At 34.5% G+C, this 13,678-nt stretch overlaps 2 long non-coding RNA genes across 2 annotated transcripts in view; both read left to right on the top strand.

The window, feature by feature from the left end:
• Positions 1-13,678, top strand: part of LOC310741248 — a 248,859-nt gene that overhangs the window by 104,813 nt on the left and 130,368 nt on the right. The window lies entirely within an intron of this gene.
• Positions 3,891-5,805, top strand: LOC310740640. The gene is made up of 3 exons (XR_014537697.1): positions 3,891-4,711; positions 4,845-5,021; positions 5,126-5,805. It is a non-coding gene; the product is annotated as an uncharacterized lncRNA (long non-coding RNA).

Here is a 13,678-nt window from a genome sequence, read left to right as displayed (position 1 = left end):
TCTTTTCTATGCAAAAGAAAATAAATAAAAATGTGCAAAAAGCTGCAGGTTTTTGGTTGTAATTACAAATTGGAAATATTTGTATATTTGTATATATTTTATTTACAACTAATATTTGAATGATCTCTCAGGATACACATGTATACAACAAAACATGGGACTACTTTTTCCTTTTTTTTTTTGTTGCTTTTTTTGCTTCAGGGTTATTTGTAACGTTAGCTCAAAGACAATTACTGTATTATTAATGATTATCTTTTGTCAAATCCGTTGTATTCAATTCTAAATATATAATAATTATACATTTGTTTTTTTATTTGATATGAATACTTTCAGTATTGATCTGGTTTCTTTAGAAATGATTAAAAGTGATATTTTTTCCTATAAATGTTCTGGTCAGTGGAATGTAATTATTTATAATTGAATTATTAGGATGTACCTCTATTTTGTTAGTAGCAACAATAATTTATAAAACAAATCGAATTTTCTCCAAATTGCAGTAAATAGTATATCTTTATAGATTTACAATAGATTTATAAACGTCCTCCACATAACTGTATAAATCATTTCAATAAAGAGAAATATTTATACGTATTTAAGAGTTTCTATTTATTTATGGTGTCGTGTGTAAAAGCTCAGATCTGTGTTTCAGCAATCAGAACTGAAAAGGAAAATAATTTTACGCTTAGCTTGAATCAGAATTATAAATATAATAATAATAATAATAATAATATACCATATTTATAATATGATAACATAATATATATAATAATAACATGCTATTTACAATTTATTTTTAAAGTTAGAAATGCATTGACACATTTTTAAGAGGAAAAAAAGAGAGAGAAAACGTTAAAATAATGTAAATAAATATTATACTTTTTAAATATATTTACAATGAATAACAGCAAGAAATCCACAACAGAACATTTTTATTTGATGGGAATTACATTCTTTTAATGATCAAATGTCGAACATCTTTGGTGATTATTGTCTGAATTATAAAACTGAACGAGGTCCTGGATATTAACTCAGTGTAAATTTGATCCTGATCCAGGATTCTGGGATCGTCCTGGCACAGGAGCACAAATATGCTGAGGGGTGATTTAAATAGAGTTTTCCTGAAATGGCCTCGGTGTCATTATCGTACTAAATATCGCGATTAATTGAGGAAATGTTGATCGACATTCACCTGAAAACTAACATGATGTTTGTAGATCAATAGAGAGAGAGAGAGAGAGAGAGAGAGAGAGAGAGAGAGAGAGAGAGAGAGAGAGAGAGAGAGAGAGACTCATGATATCATGTGTTCAGGACTGGATCACTAATTTACTCATTTATTCTTGTATATAGTGTAAGAGTTTATCATGTGGAGTTAAATATATGTAAAGCAACATCTCAAACAAACACAGTGGATTCTTTTGCTATTTTTTGTTGTTTGTTTTTTTTGTACTATTTGTTTATTTATTTATTTCCTCCTGAATAGCTTATTAAATCTCAGGCGGATCGTATAAGGATCCTGATTTACCTTTTTTTTTTCAATACAAGAAAAAAAGAGCAATGCTAAAACTAATCTTTAGTTTTTGTCTAATAGTTTTAACTCTAATAGTTTTAACTTAATCTAATCTAATCTAATCTAATCTAATTTAATAGTTTAACTGAAGTAAAAAAATGTAATAAAGTGACCAAAAATGCAATAATGGTAGCTTTTGTTTTGAATACTTAATTTATAGGTTTAGTTTATATAGTATGTACTGGAAATTGAGACTATCGATCTATCGATCTATCTATCTATCTATCTATCTATCTATCTATCTATCTATCTATCTATCTATCTATCTATCTATCTATCTATCTATCTATCTATCTATCTATTTTACTGCAGTCATGAAACAAAAAGAAGAACAATTTTCATTCTTGGTGAATGTTTTTGGAAAGAAAGTCTATAAAATCTAATTACCAACATGAGTGAGAGAGAGAGAGAGAGAGAGAGAGAGAGAGAGAGAGAGAGAGAGAGAGAGAGAGAGAGAAATTCATCCCTCCTCTTTTTCTGAGCAGCCTATTGAATTCCTGCACCAGTCTCACATCAAACACTTTTTTTGATGATTAACTGCACAATCAGATCCCTTCAGATGAAGGGAGGAAAAAAGAGACGGGGGAATGTGGGCTCTTTCCCACCACACAATACCATTATTTCAGCTCCCTTGGCCAGGAATGCCAGATTTCACAGCCCACTACCCTCCTCCAGCTGTCAGTCAAAACACAATGAAGGGGTCCGGGGCACCACCCTCTTTACTTCGGCCCACCCTGAAGCACCATAAGCGCCTGCTCGAGTGGACCAGACACTGCAGCGTCCACTCCACTCACTTTAATCACACAGACACACTGACAATCAGCGCACAATCAAGTGTATAACTCACTGTGCTACATTTCCATTAGAGATCAACTATCCTGATTGGGAAGAGGGATGTAATGATATTAAATATAGATATAGATTTTTTTTTTAATTAATATTCAGATTAGGTTCAATTTTAACACTTGGTGGACTGTTCATTTTGTTCTATTTTTCTTTTTTTTTTTTCTAGAACAGTATATCAGAAATTTAAACATGAATCTTTTACTTAAAATTCACAAATTGAAAAAAAAGACACAAAGAAAGAAATGAATGACTTCATGATGAAGTTTTATTCCAATATATTAACTTACAATGTACAAATAAATACTTTGATATAATAATTATGATATCATAATTTAAGTTTAATAAGTAAACAGTTCAGTGCAATAAGAATTATTATTTTCATTGGATAATGTACATGTGTAAAGCAGATTTTGGGTAAGTTTGTTTTCTGAATAATAAATCATGAATGATGATGATGATGATGATTATTAATATTATTAATATTAATAAAAAAAATAATAATAACAGATTATTAGATTATTATTATTATTATTATTATTATTATTATTATTAATAATAATAATAACAGAATAGCAATAATAATAATAATAATAATAATAATAACAGAAACAAACTAACAACAACAACAACAACAACAACAATAATAATAATAATAATAATAATAATTATTATTATTATTATATTTTTACTTAAAGCAGTAGTATTAGTAATAATAATAATAATAATAATAACAGAAACAAACTAACAACAACAACAACAACAATAATAATAATAATAATAATAATAATAATTATTATTATTATAATTATTATTATTATTATTAATATATTTTTACTTAAAGCAGTAGTATTAGTAATAATAATAATAATAATAATAATAATAATAATAATAAAAATAACCATAATAATATTAATAATAAACATATTAATGAATATATAATAGTTTAATATATAATAACGAATAATTCGAATAGAAACAAACAAATTTCGTTTACATTTACTGTACAAAACCGAGCAAACGAAACTTATTTCGATTTCATTTTCTATAAATTGTAAATAATGTCCATAAATAGTAGAAAATGTTTTTGACTCTGGACCGGAAGTCAAGTCACGCCGCCGACATGGCCGCCGTTCAGAAAAAATAAGGAATACATTTGTGAATGAACATTCGGCCGCGCGCGCGTCGTCCAATTACACAGCGCGGTGGCGCTGGCGAGGTCACGTGTCTCGCCAGTGGCACGCCGACGAGGTGAGAATCTGACCAATGGGATCGTCGGGTAGCGAAGACTAGCGCAAGGAATCGGCCAATGGGCGCACGGTATTCAAATGAGGGGGATTCGCTCGGGCAAGGGAGCTGAATGTCAACCAGTCAAAGATGGAGTCTGAGCGCTGTTTAGGAAGGAAGGAGGGAAGGAGGGAAGGAGGGAGGGAGGAAGGGGGAAGGGAGGGGGCGAGAGAGAGAGAGAGAGAGAGAGAGAGAGAGAGAGAGAGAGAGAGAGAGAGAGAGAGAGAGAACTACTACTATTACACCCGGGGGTTTGGACTTGTTTTTCGACTCGTTTCGAGTGGAGAAGATTATTTAATAATATTAAACATGGATCGTTTTTTTTTGTTTTTTTCCTATTATTCATATATGTGGTTGAGAAAACAGGAAACTATCAGGTCTAAGGAATCTCAAGAGTTTTTTTTTTATTTTTATTTATTTTTTATTTTTTTTATACAACGTTTGGTCAACTTTTCGTTTTTTTCTTCTTCGCCTCTTCTTCGCTGCTTCTTCTTCTTCTTCGCCGCCTTTTTCCGCGTCGCCTTCTTCGCGTTCTCTCCCGTTGACAGTGAGGCCGTATCCTAAATCACACCCTCACCGAGGAGCTGTTCTATGTGTACTAAGTGAACCTTCCCCCTTCATTAGAATACAGTACCAGTTTCCTGGGGAGCTTACAGGTTTTCTCCTGCGTCGTTTCTACTTAGTAGGGAAGTGCGCGGTTTTGGATGGAGCCGATTTCGGTCGCTCCCTTATTAGGCAGCCTAGAATTCATACTGTGGTTTGGGAGGGTGCTGGAGGAAGGGAGGGAGGATTCACTTGGCCCTATTTGTGCGAGCTCGATACACGTTTTCGGATCGGGAATGGCGGGACCATGCTTCCAAAACACCTGGGACGAACCCAAAAAATGCTTGAAAACCCCCTGTAAATTAGGTGTGTATGGATATAAAAGAATCTTTTTTTTTTGTTGTGGGTTGCATGTAAAAAAAAAAAAAAACATCTAGGGGACAGAAAGACGTGTTCAATAGATGGGATCAGGTAAGGCTTAATCTAAAAAAAATAATGTTTAGATGCTTGATTTCTTTCTTAATTTCTGAATTTGATTTGTGCATTTAAAAAAAAATGATTTTAGAGACTATTTTGTGTGCATATGCATTTTCTCATTTTCCAGGTGCAGAAATGAATGCATTTTATTTATCTAAATAGAAAAACTTCACCATCTAACAAAAAAAAAATTCTATGCAAAAACAAAAACAAATAAATCAACCTTCCAAGCTTTCCATTGCCTCTCACACATGAAATGCAATGCATTCACATCATTAAAATCTTATCTTCACTCCATAGAAAGGTAAAACTTGCACATATATTACCCTGCAATCGAATCCTTTCCTATGCTTTCTGACAAAATTATAGTGTTGTTTTATGAACAATCTTTTTTTTTTCCCCCTAAAGTTTTCGAAGAGAAAAAGAAAACAGGATGTGAAAGTGTTGCCCAACTCTCTCTAACAAACCACCGACGTTGTTCTGAGTCGTTTTAAAGGCTCGTCTTGGTGGACAGATCGACTTCAAGGGGTTGAAAAAATGTATAATAGTCAATATATATATATATATAGAAAAAAAATCTTTTTTTAAATGAAGAGAGACTCCTGGAAAAAAATTGAGTTTGAAGGTTCAATTCTTTAAGGTTTCCCCTGAACTGTAAAATGATTTTGTGCACGATGAACTTCGAAAGAAGCGTGCAAGCGTTTAGATTAAAGTTCTATATTTTCATGTGTATAGAGTTGAAATATGTTATAACGTTACAGCATTCGTGTTTGTGCCTCTTGGCTCCTCCTCCTCCTCGGAGTTGCTCAGGAATGTAAACCGCTGCAAGTCCATTGGCTGATGAGAGCACGGAGCTACCGGATTGGCTGGAGAAACGGCGGGGGCCCCAAAGCATGAGCCCTGTCTTCGTCCGTTGCCCTTTTTCTGTTGTACTACTGTGAGCGTTCAGAAGAGCAGTGCAATATTAAAAGGGCATTGGCTGGAAGATCAGAGACCTCCAAGTCCTCCGCTATTGCGTGACCTTTCACCTGCCTGTCAATGTGTGCGATTTGGCAAGCTTGAGCACTTGGAAGTGCAGTGAGGGCTCTGAGGTGGTGGTGGTTGTGGGTGGGGTGGTGTTGGGGGTAGATATGAGGGGCGGATACGAGGGGAGGAGGGGCACCTGTCAGGTCACGAGCTCTGACACTCCAAAGCCTTGTGGTTGTTCTGGAGCTCTACAGTATCTCATACGAATGCTAAATGTACAGTTCCCTGTGTGTGTCCAAAATTGCATATAGTTTTGAGCGTTGAGCAGAATCAAGTTGTTCAACTCCCTTCAGCAGGACGATAACGGATGAGGGAACCCAAACTCTTCATTTGAACATGGAGTGCTTGAAACGTTTCTGGAAGTTTCCTGGAGTTTGTAATCTCATAATCTCTAATCTGTAGCATGTGTAATTTTTTTTAACCCTCTGCAGTATGAATTATAAATTGTCCACTAAGACCACCATGCGTCCCAGGGTTAAATTATTGAAAGGGGGGGGGGGATTGCAACATTTAGGCATTTAAATGTTGAACACTTGATAAGGTGAAATACTTTTCTTTAATCTGTATTCTGTAATCTATAAAATTTACTTTTAGTGGGGGGAAAAAACCCAGGAACATTTAGGATTTTGATTCAATAATTTACATTTTTGTGTAATGATTATTGTTAATTTTGATGTTGTGTTTGGATGGAGGGGGAAAAACCCTAAAAAACTGTAGATATTTATGCCAATTTATTTAATTTATAATGAGTAAAATCCATTTCTAATCTATAAAGTGGTGACTAGTTAGAAAGAGGAAAAAATTTATTAATTTTCTACAGGTTTTATTACCTTATTTTTTTCATTTAAATATTTACTTTTGACTGGTGAAAATTTAGTTTTTGCCTTAGTTTAATTTTAAACATTATTTAATTTGTTGCTTATAATCTAAAAGGTGGATTTCATGAAAAAGAAAAAACCCACACACTTATGAATATTTAATTGTTTTACTAGAAATTATTGCCACTTTTTATTGCTGTTTAAATACTGAACTGGATTTTGTTGGATGAAAAGCTCAAACATCTCCACTTTACTCTTAATTTACTTTAGTTCTAATCTATTTAAGTGAATTAAACACTAAAGGAAAAGCTTTAATACTCGATTGAGTGAAATTTGTAACAAATTCTATTCATATTTATTTTCTACGTTTGCTAAATTGTCTGGATTTTGATCGTCACTTGAATTCGTTTGTCATCTTTCACACGGGGACGAATTGACAGGAAATAATTTATTTTTACAGAAATAATTGTTTTAAAAAGAATTATCTATTTATTTATTTAATTATTATAGTATTTGAGTAGAAAAAGTTTGGTTGTGTGAAACTTCAAACAAAACTTCAAAGAATAATCTTAAATTCTCACAATTTAAATCGAATTATTTAAATTTTTCGGACACAAAAACAAAACGTTGCAGAATACATAAGTATTTGCTTCATTTTATTTCAATTTGTCTATTTTTCATTTGAAAAGAAACAAAAAAAATCCAAGCACCCTTTTGGGTGAAAAGCATTAAATTATTTATTTACGGTCCAAAATTGTAGATTAGACACTTAAGGAAAAATCTATATTATATTACTAACAAGGAAATTGTTGTCAGTGCTCAAAATCTTCAGACAAATTATTAGCAGTTAAAAAAATGTGTTTAATTAAAATAATCAATTAATAAATTTTTATTTTAATTGATCCGTAATCAAATCAAAGTGTGTCCGATCTGACTGATGTCTACGCTGTTAATTGCTTTATATATTGAGATCCACTCGTGGGATTGGAACAGGAAACGATTTTCTCGCAGGGGGGAAAAAAAATGCATGAAACTCGTGAAATTTTTCTGAAAACGAATTTTAATTTAGATGGACTGTTTGCTGCACGTCTGCTAGGCTTTTTTTCACGCAACAGTGTGAGAACGTGTAGCGTTTTAAACAAAATGGGGTTGAATGAATGGAATCTATTATATATATCATTAAAAGATTTGAGAATCTACTGATTCTCTTGACTTTGTGTCTCCAAATCTGTGCGTCGGAGGGAAAAACAAAAAACAAAAACAGACCTTGTAGTGATGGAAGAAGTGGGAAGTGTGCTGGGGAAGATGGCCGATTTCCCATGTGCACTTGCTGAGGTCAGCTGCTCTGACGATGTTGCACTACTGTACCATCTATTCTAGCAGTGCAATAGTATTGTCATAGCATTTAACCTCCGGCCGAGTTTCGCCCATCAACCCGCAGCACGTTGAACCCCAGGGCAAAGCCGTGGCACTTCTCCTGCAAGCTGTTTTTGTGTTTTATGAATGAAATAAAGGTGCTCGAGTTTATCAGCGTCTTGTTTGGGTTTTTGTTCTTAGTTTATTTCCAAAGGTGTGAACGGAAATCTGGACGATTGTGTAATTCTGCGTATAATCATAGTGTTTTTTATTTATTTATTTTTTATTGTGGGAAAATTCTGTTTAATTCAAATTTGGGCAGGTACATGCCGAGCTCATGGGTCACATGATTACGCCTGGGGTTTGTAGGTAAACCCGAAGAAGAGCAGCGACTTGTGTGTGTGTGTGTGTGTGTGTGTGTGTGTGTGTGTGTGTGTGTGAGAGGGGAAAGAGAGCGATCCGGTCGTGTTACGGTGGTGGGAAGGGTGAGTGATTTCACAGGAATGTGGTTAGAGAAGTCCACTTGTGTGAGGCGGTGGGGGAGGGGATGAGGACGCAGCCCGGCCCGGGACTGCCAAATGCCGCTCTCTGCATCACTGCCAGCCTCCATGCGCTTCTAGTCTGCTTCTACTACATGCCTGTGGGGGTGGACTACAGGTACTATAACTATAAAACCCTGTTCCAGGTCTGTACGTGCCTCGTTCTGTAACTGTGGGAAGTTTTCTTTTTTTTCTCCAAAGAAATCGAAAAGACTGAAGCATCTCATATCGTTTGTATTAAATGGCTTCAATAATGAAAGTGGAAGATCAGCAAAATAGACATTTGATGAACATATCACAAAAATAGTTGAAATCTGACACAATATCACTTTCATTAAATTATAATTGCGATTAAACGATCAGGCAGCACTGGATTTTCTTCGTTATTCTCCATCTGTATATGCATATTTTTTATTGGCTTTTTATATTTATATATATATATATATATATATATAAATAAATTATAAGTATTTGGTAGGAACGTTGTTCTGCAACACACTTCAGATTGTTGGATCTGAATTGGATCCTTTCACATTTGTTGTTTTATGTCTGAAGGTAAATGAGCAAGATGAAATAAAGCACTGCTGAAAAGCAAAACAGACTCAAAAAGTAATAAATGCACACACACACAGACACACACACACAGATACACACACAAACCTATTTGCGATGGATGACTCCATTTTTTTCTTGTTTAAAGTCCAATACCAAGTACTTTTAAGACCAGTATTTTTAATATCAATACATGTTTTAACATCTTATTTCTGTTGTTTTTAATAAAAATTTGAACGTTGAAGTTTTTTCCGCTTTTGACTTTTCTTGTTTTGAGGAATCGACTTTCCTCCTCGAGCAAACACCCCAAAATGATTCTCTCAAGGTCTAGATGATCTTTAGATACATGCTCAAATGACAATGCAGGCGGTACAGGGTTTTTTTTTTTTTTTTTTTTTTTTTCTTTTTTTTTAATGAACAGAGAATATTAAATATTCTATATTTTTTCATATTAAAGAAATTCGATGATATTAAAAATCCAATAATGTATAAATATTAATGTAAATATTAAACACACTTGTTTGGGGGGGGGGGGGGGGGGGGAGGACCGGATTCACACCCAAATCGAATGTACCAATACTTCAGGATTGATTTGCCCATCCCTTTTTTTTCCCTTTTAGAATTCTAACCCGGATGAAAAGTGTAAATAAAGAATAAACGTACAGCTGGACATAAAAACGCACCAAAATCAGTGTCTTTTGCATATTAGGACATTGCGATGTTCCCTCTTTTTTTTTATATATATATATATTATACGCAAATGTCTGAGGTTGTTTTCTGGCAGTATTGTAGAAAATACTTTACAGGTTTTTTTTTCTTTCTTCAAACTAACATTTAAAAAGCAATTTTTTTTATCCATGTTCAGAGTTTTCGTCCCAAGTTAAAGCTTGTTTCTGAAGCTGTGGGTGTAATGATCTCAGAATGGGGATGTATTTGTCCCAGGGAGAGTGAGGAAGGAAATTAATAACGAAAATCCCCTCCTTATTTCTTTAATTTCTTTGTAAAGTTTACACTTTTTTAGTTTCTCATTGCAAAAAATAGTGTCTCGTTCGAAAGTGTCCAAGTAGAAGGAGCTCTCAACAAGAATGAATGAATTTCCAGTTTCCCATCGACTCGCCCTCGTTACTGAAAACAGGGGGAAAAACCCCAAAATGTTTTAAAATCTCTGGTGCTGTGAAGAGATTTAAAGCTTTTGCTATCCTAAAAGCTATGCAGAGGCTCAGGACAGGGTTTTTTTTGTGATGTAAAAGTGAACAGTATGTGAGGTTACAGACTGTGTCAGGTTAAATGTTAACCAGGTTTATCTATAGGACTGAGGGGAGGGAACACAACACCCTCGGCCACTTCGGGAAAGAATGCAGCTTGTTGGGGCGTGTTTGAAATGGCTGCTGAGAAGTTGTGGAATGTGAGGAATGGACCATGGTGTGTGTGTGTAAGAAAGGAGCAATTGAGTAGGACACTTCACCAAATAATAGTGATCCTCATAAGCGGTCCCATTTATCACAGAATAACATTTGTGTTATGATGCACATGTAAAAGTGTCATTTTTCAGAAAATTATTTCTGTGTTTTATGCCTTGATGCTGTGTAGCAGTTTTTGCAAATGTAAACATTTTTAAAAAGCTTCTTGCTTTTAAAACATCCAAACACATATATAATTTCATATTTCTACATAGTAGACCAGCCCAAAGCTGCATTTTTAGGTTCAGCCTCGGAATCCTTTTGGCGTTCCTAATCCCACAGCAGACTGGAATCCAGAAAAATCGAGTGCTTTTCTTTCCTTTTTGTCCCTCTTTAATTTTCTTTTCTTTTAATGCACTGCAGCTCCAAGGGTGAAGAGCAAACATTAACCCGTTCGATGTTTATTATACAACTGTTTGCATTATACACACACATCAAGTAAAAAAGAATTGTAGCTTAATTAGTTGAATATTATTTAGGATAAAACAGAACAAAATGTGTGGAACTTTTTTCAAGTGAATTTTGCAGCATATAATAATTAATGTAAAAAAAAAAAATTTAATTTGTACTTATGTAAATGTATTCATATTTTAGTTTAATTTGGTATTTGATCTGCAATAAACTCAGCAAATGGGTTTCTATCAGCAACACAAACAAAGCTGAGAATAAAAGTCAAATTTATGAATGTAAAATTTCTTATTCTTTATTTCTGGAAAGCTGTTTTGGGACAATGTCCAGTAATTAAAGTGCAATACAAATACAACCGAATAGAATTGGTTTCGAATGAATTAAATAAAAATCCTGCAGAATAAATGAGATGTAAAAGCAATCATTAGAATAGAAACATTTAAGTTTCAAAGGAGAAAAAGTAGCTCAACTCAAACACATTTTTATTCCCCACATTTTCTTTAATAAATGATTTTTTTTATTATATAATCAGAGGTATAAGTTAATATCTTCTCGTTTTATTAAATGTCATCATTTCTAATATTCTGAACTTAAATTGATTAAACTACCAAAATACATATAACAAAAAAAAAGACAAATTACAATAATATGAATTAAAATATATCCTTTAAAATCGATAGAAAAATACGCGAGGTCAGATAAATTCTATAGGATCAAATACTTAAAAGTGGTAAAAATGCACAAATCGTTTTCCCATTTACTTTAATTATTTATTTATATATATATATATTTATCTTTATATTTGTCTTTGAATCCAAACAGGTAACGTGTGTGTGTGTGGTGTTTAAAAAGGTCATAGGTGGGAATATAAGTGAATATTTTAGAGATCCTTTTTTTTATTTTTTTATATAATATATAACCTTTTTAGTTTTTTCTGACAGGATGTTTCAATCATATTTATAAATATGCTTAAACCCATCAACAACAGCAATGCTTGATGGTTGTGTGTCTTCGATTAAACATACAGTCAAGGGAGTTCGGAATCACACCACACACTACAGTGTTTCTTGCAATAACACACACACACACACACACACACACACAAAAACCTGTTTCACCTAATAAGAAACTAAACTTGAGATATGTATCTTACGTGTCACAGTGCTCATACTCCAGCCTCGATATAAAGATTGTTCTTTTAAAGATATATATCCAGAAATATTTTATATATCATAGAAACATTATGATTGGGATATGTCCGGAGTGTTAATAATGTTCACCCTGCATTTTATTTTCTTTACACATCAAACTGTCAGATTATCTCCCAGAAATCATCTTCAATTAAATCAGGATGATCACAGGACAGAGAAGATATATTACTATAGCAAATGGTAAAACTTTTATTACTATTTTACTCTCAGAAAGTAAAAGTATTGCATTTGTAGAGATTTACAGTACCTGTCAAATGTTTTGAAATACTGTCTTTTAGTTTATTTTTTTAAAGACACATGCATGTTCCTTTTATTTTTATGCACAAACTAGGATGACTTCTTTCGTCTTTTCCCATTAGGTGGCGCCACAGCGGATCATCCGTCTCCATACCCCTCTGTCCTCTACATCTGCCTCTTTCAAACCAACTACCTACATGACTTCCCTCACCACATCCATAAACCTCCTCCTTGGTCTTCCTCTTTTCCTCCTTTATAGTGCCTCCATCCTCAGCATTCTTCTACTGATATACCCCATGTCCCTCCTCTGCACATGTCCAAACCATCTCAATCGGGTCTTCCTCACTTTGTCACCAAAACGTCCTACATGCGCTGTTCCTTTAATAAACTCATTTCTAATCCTGTCCATCATCGTCACTCCAAATGAAGATCTTAACATCTTCAGCTCTGCTACCTCCAGCTACTGTCTCTAATCCATACAACATCTCAGGTCTCACCACAGTCCTATAAACTTTCCCTTTCACTCTCACAGATACTCTTCTATCACAAATCACTCCTGCTATCACTCTTCTCCACCCACTCCACCCTGCCTGCACTCTTTTCTTCACTCCTCTAACACACTCTTCATTACTTTACACTGTTGACCCCAGGTACCTAAACTCCTCCACCTTCTTCACCTCCTCTCCCTGCAACCGCACCATTCCACTGCCCTCCCTCTCATTCACACACATTTAAAAAAAAACATAAAGGTCTATGTGTTTCCACACTTTTAACAGGCTCTGTATATGGAGTGGAATTGTGTTAAATGTACACTATATGCCCCTTTCTTTAAATACTTTCTTTTCGGCTTCGCCCGTTAGGGGTCGCCACAGCGGATCCTCCGCACGTTTGATTTGGCACATGTTTTACGCTGGATGCCCTTCCTAACGCAACCCTCCCCAATTTATCCGGGCTTGGGACCGGCACTAAGAGTGGCTGGGGATGGTTCCCTGACCGGGAATCGAACCCGGGTCGCAGCGGTGGGAGCGCTGCATCTTAACCACTAGACCACCAGGGGACCTTGCCCCTTTCTTTAAATAATAAATATAAATGTGTATGCTAAGGGTACAGCTAATGCTACCAGTCCAGTGACAAGAAGAGCACGTGTTAAAAAAGACACGATCGAATAAGATTTATTACAAAGCGAGAGGTTACGGAAATGTTCCGCTTTTGCGCTTCTCACATTTCAAATGTTTTTGGACTATTCTCAGCGTAGCGGTCGATGCAACATATAACTTTAGTAATTTTTCACTAATTCACCAACACATCTGTGGGAAATCTCCTTAATTGTCAGCGTTTTGTCTGGTTTCCGCTG

The sequence above is a fragment of the Silurus aristotelis genome (assembly GCF_946808225.1).
Source record: "Silurus aristotelis genome assembly, chromosome: 18".
In the NCBI taxonomy this organism is placed as follows: domain Eukaryota; kingdom Metazoa; phylum Chordata; class Actinopteri; order Siluriformes; family Siluridae; genus Silurus; species Silurus aristotelis.
The sequence above is the reverse complement of the archived record's forward strand: the minus strand, read 5'-3'. Positions and strand labels throughout refer to the sequence as shown.